Source organism: Oncorhynchus kisutch, linkage group LG17 (genome assembly GCF_002021735.2).
Source record: "Oncorhynchus kisutch isolate 150728-3 linkage group LG17, Okis_V2, whole genome shotgun sequence".
Classification (NCBI taxonomy): Eukaryota; Metazoa; Chordata; class Actinopteri; order Salmoniformes; family Salmonidae; genus Oncorhynchus; species Oncorhynchus kisutch.
The window spans coordinates 5,707,869-5,718,970 of NC_034190.2; the positions used below are offsets into that span (position 1 = coordinate 5,707,869).

At 42.0% G+C, this 11,102-nt stretch overlaps 1 protein-coding gene across 1 annotated transcript in view; it reads left to right on the forward strand.

The window, feature by feature from the left end:
• hpcal4 (hippocalcin like 4) overlaps nt 1-11,102 on the forward strand; it is a 44,439-nt gene that overhangs the window by 29,059 nt on the left and 4,278 nt on the right. The gene's annotated exons all lie outside the window — the stretch shown is intronic.

An 11,102-nucleotide genomic window follows, 5' to 3' on the forward strand; every position in this document is an offset into this window, starting at 1 on the left:
AACACACCCCACAGAGCCCCAGGATAGCAACACAATTAGACCCAACCAAATCATGAGAAAGCAAAAAGATAATTACTTGACACATTGGAAATAATTAACAAAAAAACAGAGCCAACTAGAATGCTATTTGGCCCTAAACAGAGAGTACACAGTGGCAGAATACCTGACCACTGTGACTAACCCAAACTTAAGGAAAGCTTTGACTATGTACAGATTAATTGAGCATAGCCTTGCTATTGAGAAAGGCCGCCGTAGGCAGACATGGCTCACAAGAGAAGACAGGCTATGTGCACACAGCCCACAAATGAGGTGGAAACTGAGCTGCACTTCCTAACCTCCTGCCAAATGTTTGACCATATTAGACACAGATATCTCCCTCAGATTACACAGATCCACAAAGAATTTGAAAAAACAAACCCGATTTTGATAAACTCCCGTATCTACTGGGTGAAATACCACAGTGTGCCATCACAGCAGCAAGATGTGTGACCTGTTGCCACAGGAAATGGGCAACCAGTGAAGAACATATTTATTTAGATTTATTTTCTCTTTTGTACTTTAACGATTTGCACATCGTTACAACACTGTATTTATACATAATATGACATTTGTAATGTCTTTATTCTTTTGGATCTTCTGTGAGTCCTCCCAGCTGCCCACTGCTCTGAGGCTAGGAAACACTGTCACCACCGATAAATCCACTATAATTGAGAATTTCAATAAGCGTTTCTCTACGGCTGGCCATGCTTACCACCTGGTTACCACTACCCCGGCCAACTGCCCGGCACCCTCCACAGCAATCCACTAAAGCCCCCACCATTTCTCCTTCTCCCACATCCAGATAGCTGATGTTCTGAAAGAGCTGCAAAATCTGGACCCCTACAAATCAGCCGGGCTAGACAATCTGGAACCTCTCTATCTAAAACTATCTGCCGAAATTGTTATAACCTCTATTACTAGCCTGTTCAACCTCTCTTTCGCATTGTCTGAAATTCCCAAAGATTGGAAAGCTGCCGCGGTCATCCCCCTCTTCAAAGGGGGCGACACTCTAGACGCAAAATGCTACAGACCTATATCTATCCTACCCTGTCTTTCTAAGGTCTTCGAAAGCGAGGTTAACAAACAAACAGAATACCGACCATTTCGAATCCCACCGTACCTTCTCCGCTATGCAATCTGGTTTCAGAGCTGGTCATGGGTGCACCTCAGCCACGCTTCTAAACGACATCATAAACGCCATCGATAAGAGACATTACTGTGCAGCCGTATTCATCAACCTGGCCAAGGCTTTCGACTCTGTCAATCACCACATTCTTATAGGCAGACTCGACATCCTTGGTTTCTCAAATGAATGCCTCGCCTGGTTTACCAACTACTTCTCAGACAGAGTTCAGTGTGTCAAATCGGAGGGCCTGTTGTCCAGACGTCTGGCAGTCTCTATGGGGGTGCCACAGGGTTCAACCTCGGGCTGACTCTCTTCTCTGTATACATCAATGATGTTGCTCTGCTGCTGGTGATTCTCTGATCCACCTCTACGCAGACGACACCATTCTGTATACCTCTGGCCCCTCTTTGGACACTGTGTTAACTAACCTCCAGAAGAGCTTCAATGCCTCTCCTTCCGTGGCCTCCAACTGCTCTTAAATGCAAGTAAAACTAAATGCATGATTTTCAACCGATCACTGCCTGCACTTGCTCGCCCGTCCAGCATCACTACTCTGGACGGTTCTGACTTAGAATAGGTGGACATCTACAAATACCTAGGTGTCTGGTTCGACTGTAAACTCTCCGTCCAGACTCATATTAAGCATATCCAATCCAAAATGAATTCTAGAATAATTTTGTTATAGATTTACTTGATACTTGCACAGCAGTTTTCTCTAAAACTATCGCGGTAAGTAGTTAGTAGAAGAAGAAGAGTGAATGAAGCTGCTGTAGCGAGCAGTCCCCTCTGCTGGACAAAACAAGCACAACGCGATTGATTCTGCTGCCCGGTCTTTCTTGCCAAGTAAAATATTTCACTTTGCGGTCTGTTTTTAACGCACATTTAAAAATTCGGGGACAGCTCCAGGCCACCAAAAACGGAGACTGTCCCCGGAAAACGGTGCTAATGTGAGGGGAGAGAGAGTGGGTGAGAGGAGGATAAGGAGACAGGTAGGGAGAGAGAGCGAGAGGAGGAAAGGGAGAGAGAGAAAGAGAGAGCTACAGACATGCTGCTCAACGTGAGCTCCTGATTATTATTATTTTTTGATTAACACTCAAATCTAAAAATAATTCAAGACAAGAAATGATGAACAACAACTCTATTCAATCATAATAGAGAAAAAAAAGTAACTTTGTGCCTCTAATTAAGAAGTTTTAATTCTCTCTAGCTACACAACAAGAACCTAGCTAGCAGGCTAACTAGCTAGCCAGAAGCATTGAGCTAGAACAAACCTAGCAAGAGGAGTTAATATAACTACATATAACTACATATAACTACATAACAAATCCAAATTGAGTGAGTAAACCAAAACGTAACACAGACTCCAACGTTAAAAATATCTTCAGTTTTTTTTTTTGTGTGAAGATTTTTTATTTTTTTGGGCTGGTTTTTGTGCTAAATTAGACCTAGCTAGCATCAACAGCAGACATACCAAAAACCGATTTCTATGGCAACGGTGCAGCAGAATTAGAGCAGCAGCATCAGTAGCACACAGGCATCATGTCCCCACTCCCCCTCAAGAGGTACATCCGGCACCTCTCTTCCCACCATAGTGGAGGCCACGCCCCAGGAGAAGAGCGACCCCCCTCGGTGCTGAGCAGGCTCAGGCCCTCCTCACCACCATGGCTGCCATGAGGGATGAGTTCACCAGACTGGAGGGGAAGGTGGCCCTTCTCACCACCATGGCTGCCATGAGGGGTGAGTTCACCAGACTGGAGGGGAAGGTTGTCCTGCTGAGGGAGAGTGTGAGCAAAGAGCAACCAGACATCCACACCTTAGAGGAGCTCCTAACCAAGGTGAGGACAGAGCAGGACAGCAGCCCAGCTGAAGTTTTTTTTAAAATTATAAACTAATAGAACGTGGTATTAGAGGGAAATCATATCATGCTATTAAATTAATGTACACTAAAATCAAATCTGCGGTTAAAATTGACAATAAGCAAACAGACTTCTCTCAGGGACGGGGAGGGAAACAGAGCTGCTCAATAAGTCCAACACTATTTAACATGTGCATTATCAAAGACATCAGAAGGAACTGCAGCACCTGGTCTCACCCTACACAACACTGAAATCGAGTGTCTGCTGTAAGCAGATGACCTGGTGCTGCTGTCTCCCACTAAGGAGGGGTTACAGAAGCATCTAGATCATCTGCACAGGTTCTGTCAGTCCTGGGCTCTGACAGTTAACCTAAAAAACAACAACAACTAATATAACAACATTACAAAAGAGGTTCGGGAAATCAGGAAGACAAATCTAAATTATATTTGGACACAGTTCTATTAAAAAACACGTATCTAGGACTAAATGTCAGCAGCACAGGTAGCTTTTACATGGCTGTGAATGAGCTGAGGGACAAAGAAAGAAGATCATTAATATATTAATATTAATAATGACCTTTAAAAGGAAATTCCAGTTAGAATCTGGCTCAAAATGTTTCAATCAGTAATAGAACCAATATATATATCAACTCTCTATCCTCACCATCTCTATCCTCACCATCTCTATCCTCACCATCTCTATCCTCACCATCTCTATCCTCACCATCTCTATCCTCACCATCTCTATCCTCACCATCTCTATCCTCACCATCTCTATCCTCACCATCTCTATCCTCACCATCTCTATCTTCACCATCTCTATCCTCACCATCTCTATCCTCACCATCTCTATCTTCACCATCTCTATCCTCACCATCTCTATCTTCACCATCTCTATCCTCACCATCTCTATCCTCACCATCTCTATCCTCACCATCTCTATCCTCACCATCTCTATCCTCACCATCTCTATCCTCACCATCTCTATCCTCACCATCTCTATCCTCACCATCTCTATCCTCACCATCTCTATCCTCACCATCTCTATCCTCACCATCTCTATCCTCACCATCTCTATCTTCACCATCTCTATCCTCACCATCTCTATCCTCACCATCTCTATCCTCACCATCTCTAACTAATTCCTGTTAGTGATATTTGTGAGTGTAAAGGTTGTATAGAATGGAATGTACTCTATAGGCTGAATATGGTAACAGGTAGAGAAGTTGCTTCTCTCTGAATGCTCTGCTTTCATGACAGATCACATGACCCTCTGTTGTTCTGTTTTCTCTCATGACATTGGAACGTTATTGACCAATTTTCAAAAGGACAAATCAATCAACCAAATGTATTTATAAAGCCCTTTTTACATCAGCCGATATCTCAAAGTGCTGTACAGAAACCCAACCTAAAACCCCCAAACAGCAAGCAATGCAGGTGTAGAAGCACGGTGGCTAGGAAAAACTCCCTAGAAAGGCCAAAACCTAGGAAGAAACCTAGAGAGGAACCAGGCTATGAGGGGTGGGCAGTCCTCTTCTGGCTGTGCCGGGTGGAGATTATAACAGAACATGACCAAGATGTTCAAATGTTCATTGGTTAACCAGCAGGGTCAAATAATAATAATCACAGTGGTTGTCGAATGTGCAACAGGTCAGCACCTCAGGAGTAAATATCAGTTGGCTTTTCAGAGCAGATCATTTAGAGTTAGATACAGCAGGTGCGTAAGAGAGAGTCGAAAACAGCAGGTCCGGGACAGGTAGCATGTCCGTTGAACAGGTCAGGGTTCCATAGCAGGCAGAACAGTTGAAACTGGAGCAGCAGCACAGCCAGGTGTACTGGGAACAGCAAGGAGTCATCAGGCCAGATAGTCCTGAGTTACGGTCCGAGGGCTCAGGTCCTCCGACGGAAGAGAAAGACAGAGAAAGAGAGAGAAAGAGAGAGAATTAGAGGTCGCATACTTAAATTCACACAGGACACCGGATAAGACAGGAGAAATACTCCATATATAACAGACTGACCCTAACCCCACGACACAAACTATTGCAGCATAAATACTAGAGGCTGAGACAGGAGGGGTCAGGTGACACTGCAGCATCCGATGATACCCCCAGACAGGCCAAACAGGCAGGACATAACCCCACCCACTTTGCCAATAGCACAGCCCACACACCACTAGAGGGATATCTTCAACCACCAACTTACTACCCTGAGAGAAGGCCAAGTATAGCCCACGAAGGTCTCTCCCACGGCACGAACCCAAGGGTGGGCACCAACCCAGACAGGAAGACCACGTCAGTGACTCAACCCACTCAAGTGATGCACCTCTCCTAGCAATGGCATGGAAGAGCACGAGTAAGCCAGTGACTCAGCCCCTGTAATAGGGTTAATAAAGGCAGAGAATCCCAGTGGAGAGAGGGAAACTGGCCAGGCAGAGAATCCCAGTGGAGAGAGGGGAACTGGCTAGGCAGAGACAGCAAGGGTGGTTCGTCGCTCCAGTGCCTTTCCATTCACCTTCACAGCCCTATTTTGAGACGTGAGATATCACAATTTTTTACAATAATGACAAGAATGGAGGAGGTCTTTAGTCCAATGAGATTGCTAAGGCGAACACCAACATGTTTAGTTTTGCCCAACCTAGATCAAGGCACAGACACAGTCTCAATGGGGATAGCTGAGCTGACTACACTGACTGTGCTTATGGCAGACTCCACTAAGTTGGCAGGCTGGCTAAGGGGGTAAGGATGTTAGGGACAATATAGTAGGAATCACAATAATTGTTTTCTAAAATAATAGATAGGAGCAAGCTATCGCAAACAATAATGTAATATAATTCCTGGTTATAGGAAGCAATCCTTTGCACCAATTGCCAACTTTATTACGCATATTAATTATTAATGATATAAATTAAAACACATGAGATATTTAAATATATATATTTTAATGGCTATGTATAAAGCAAATTGAGTTGAGAGCATTGGAAATACTTTTAGCCAATGATCTGCTTCTGTTCTGTGGGTGGCACTGTGTGCTCTTTTCCAAGGATGGTAACATCCCATATTATAGACATCTAGTCTGCTATGATAACTTCACACATTATAGACATCTAGTCTGCTATGCTAACTTCACACATTATAGACATCTAGTCTGCTATGCTAGCTTCACACATTATAGACATCTAGTCTGCTATGCTAACTTCCCACATTATAGACATCTAGTCTGCTATGCTAGCTTCCCATATTATAGACATCTAGTCTGCTATGCTAACTTCCCACATTATAGACATCTAGTCTGCTATGCTAACTTCCCACATTATAGACATCTAGTCTGCTATGCTAACTTCCCACATTATAGACATCTAGTCTGCTATGCTAACATCCCACATTATAGACATCTAGTCTGCTATGCTAACTTCACACATTATAGACATCTAGTCTGCTTTGCTAACTTCACACATTATAGACATCTAGTCTGCTATGCTAACTTCCCACATTATAGACATCTAGTCTGCTATGCTAGCTTCCCATATTATAGACATCTAGTCTGCTATGCTAACTTCCCATATTATAGACATCTAGTCTGCTATGCTAACATCCCACATTATAGACATCTAGTCTGCTATGCTAACTTCCCACATTGTAGACATCTAGTCTGCTATGCTAGCTTCCCACATTATAGACATCTAGTCTGCTATGCTAGCTTCCCACATTATAGACATCTAGTCTGCTATGCTAACATCCCACATTATAGACATCTAGTCTGCTATGCTAACTTCCCACATTGTAGACATCTAGTCTGCTATGCTAACTTCCCATATTATAGACATCTAGTCTGCTATGTTAACATCCCACATTATAGACATCTAGTCTGCTATGCTAACTTCCCACATTGTAGACATCTAGTCTGCTATGCTAGCTTCCCACATTATAGACATCTAGTCTGCTATGCTAGCTTCCCACATTATAGACATCTAGTCTGCTATGCTAACATCCCACATTATAGACATCTAGTCTGCTATGCTAACTTCCCACATTGTAGACATCTAGTCTGCTATGCTAACTTCCCACATTATAGACATCTAGTCTGCTATGCTAACTTCTCACATTATAGACATCTAGCACTGTGTGCTCTTTTCCAAGGATGGGTCCTGGTCTCTAGGGGGGCCCTGGGATCCGAGGGGGGCCTTGGGATCCGGAGGGGACTGGGGCGGTCTGTCGGTCACTGGGATGGCAACCCGACTCTTGGATGGGCTTTAGCGGGTGGAATAGTGGAGAGCAATTGGAGGGTTACTTAGCAATGCAAATATCATGGTACAGCAAATGGACAGTCATGACTATGGTACTTTTTAAATTAATGGTAATCACCAACTACCACCCTCATGCTCTTAAGGAAAGCACCAACTACCACCCTTATGCTCTTAAGGAAATCACAAACTACCACCCTCAAGCTCTTAAGGAAATCACCAACTACCACCCTCATGCTCTTAAGGAAATCACCAACTACCACCCTCATGCTCTTAAGGAAATCACCAACTACCACCCTCATGTTCTTAAGGAAATCACCAACTACCACCCTCATGCTCTTAAGGAAATCACCAACTACCACCCTCATGCTCTTAAGGAAATCACACTACAAACTACCACCCTCATGCTCTTAAGGAAATCACACTACAAACTACCACCCTCATGCTCTTAAGGAAATCACCAACCACCACCCTCATGCTCTTAAGAAAATCACCAACTACCACCCTTATGCTCTTAAGGAAATCACACTACAAACTACCACCCTCATGCTCTTAAGGAAATCATGGATGTCATGGATATAATGGAACTGGTGGATATATGGAGGCAAACATATCCTGACCTAGTGAGATATACATGGAGGAGGTTTAATATCCTGACCTAGTGAGATATACATGGAGATTTAATATCCTGACCTAGTGAGATATACATGGAGGAGGTTTAATATCCTGACCTAGTGAGATATACATGGAGGTTTAATACCCTGACCTAGTGAGATATACATGGAGGAGGTTTAATATCCTGACCTAGTGAGATATACATGGAGAATTTAATATCCTGACCTAGTGATATATACATGGCGGAAGCTTAATATCCTGACCTATTGAGATATACATGGAGGTTTAATACCCTGACCTAGTGAGATATACATGGAGGAGGTTTAATATCCTGACCTAGTGAGATATACATGGAGGGGGTTTAATATCCTGACCTAGTGAGATATACATGGAGAATTTAATATCCTGACCTAGTGATATATACATGGAGGTTTAATATCCTGACCTAGTGAGATATACATGGAGGAGGTTTAATATCCTGACCTAGTGAGATATACATGGAGGAGGTTTAATATCCTGACCTAGTGAGATATACATGGAGGAGGTTTAATATCCTGACCTAGTGAGATATACATGGAGGAGGTTTAATATCCTGACCTAGTGAGATATACATGGAGGAGGTTTAATATCCTGACCTAGTGAGATATACATGGAGGTTTAATATCCTGACCTAGTGAGATATACATGGAGGAGGTTTAATACCCTGACCTAGTGAGATATACATGGAGGTTTAATACCCTGACCTAATGAGATATACATGGAGGTTTAATACCCTGACCTAGTGAGATATACATGGAGGAGGTTTAATATCCTGACCTAGTGAGATATACATGGAGGAGGTTTAATACCCTGACCTAGTGAGATATACATGGAGGTTTAATATCCTGACCTAGTGAGATATACATGGAGGTTTAATACCCTGACCTAGTGAGATATACATGGAGGTTTAATATCCTGACCTAGTGAGATATACATGGAGGAGGTTTAATATCCTGACCTAGTGAGATATACATGGAGGTTTAATATCCTGACCTAGTGAGATATACATGGAGGAGTTTTAATATCCTGACCTAGTGAGATATACATGTAGGTTTAATATCCTGACCTAGTGAGATATACATGGAGGAGGTTTATTATCCTGACCTAGTGAGATATACATGGAGGAGGTTTAATATCCTGACCTAGTGAGATATACATGGAGGTTTAATATCCTGACCTAGTGAGATATACATGGAGGTTTAATATCCTGACCTAGTGAGATATACATGGAGGAGGTTTCATATCCTGACCTAGTGAGATATACATGGAGGAGATTTAATATCCTGGCCTAGTAAGATATACATGGAGGTTTAATACCCTGACCTAGTGAGATATACATGGAGATTTAATATCCTGACCTAGTGAGATATACATGGAGGAGGTTTAATATCCTGACCTAGTGAGATATACATGGAGGAGGTTTAATATCCTGACCTAGTGAGATATACATGGAGGTTTAATATCCTGACCTAGTGAGATATACATGGAGGAGGTTTAATATCCTGACCTAGTGAGATATACATGGAGGTTTAATATCCTGACCTAGTGAGATATACATGGAGGAGGTTTAATATCCTGACCTAGTGAGATATACATGGAGGTTTAATATCCTGACCTAGTGAGGTATACATGGAGGAGGTTTAATATCCTGACCTAGTGAGATATACATGGAGAATTTAATATCCTGACCTGTGAGATATACATGGAGGTTTAATATCCTGACCTAGTGAGATATACATGGAGGTTTAATATCCTGACCTAGTGAGATATACATGGAGTTTTAATATCCTGACCTAGTGAGATATACACGGAGGTTTATTATCCTGACCTAGTGAGATATACATGGAGGAGGTTTAATATCCTGACCTAGTGAGATATACATGGAGGAGGTTTAATATCCTGACCTAGTGAGATATACATGGAGGAGGTTTAATATCCTGACCTAGTGAGATATACATGGAGGTTTTATATCCTGACCTAGTGAGATATACATGGAGGTTTAATATCCTGACCTAGTGAGATATACATGGAGGTTTAATATCCTGACCTAGTGAGATATACATGGAGGAGGTTTAATATCCTGACCTAGTGAGATATACATGGAGGTTTAATATACTGACCTAGTGAGATATACGTGGAGGTTTAATATCCTGACCTAGTGAGATATACATGATGGAGTTTTAATACCCTGACCTAGTGAGATATACATGGAGGAGGTTTAATATCCTGACCTAGTGAGATATACATGGCGAATTTAATATCCTGACCTAGTGAGATATACATGGAGGTTTAATATCCTGACCTAGTGAGATATACATGGAGGAGGTTTAATACCCTGACCTAGTGAGATATACATGGAGGAGGTTTAATATCCTGACCTAGTGAGGTATACATGGAGGAGGTTTAATATCCTGACCTAGTGAGATCGTCGTCTTGACTTTCTTATGTCATTCTAGTTAGCACCAAAAGTTGTAAAAAATAAATTATTCTTACTGAATTTCCAGGTGAGCAAGGATATTTGACATGGAATTAAAGCCTATTGGATGATAACTTGTTTTCTAGCTGACTCTTTCAGACATAACAGAGGTACAGCAGATCCCTTTATTTTATTTTATTTTTTATTTAACCTTTATTTAACCAGGTAGGCTAGTTGAGAACACCTTTATTTAACCAGGTAGGCTAGTTGAGAACACCTTTATTTAACCAGGTAGGCTAGTTGAGAACACCTTTATTTAACCAGGTAGGCTAGTTGAGAACACCTTTATTTAACCAGGTAGGCTAGTTGAGAACACCTTTATTTAACCAGGTAGGCTAGTTGAGAACACCTTTATTTAACCAGGTAGGCTAGTTGAGAACACCTTTATTTAACCAGGTAGGCTAGTTGAGAACACCTTTATTTAACCAGGTAGGCTAGTTGAGAACAAGTTCTCGTTTACAACTGCGACCTGGACAAGATAAAGCAAAGCAGTTCGACACATACAACAACACAGAGTTACACATGGAGTAAAACAAACATATAGTCAATAATACAGTAGAAAAATAAGTCTATATACAATGTGAGCAAATGAGGTGAGATAAGGGAGGTAAAGGCCAAAAAAAAGGCCATGGTGGCAAAGTAAATACAATATAGCAAGTAAAACACTGGAATGGTAGATTTGCAGTGGAAGAATGTGCAAAGTAGAAATAAA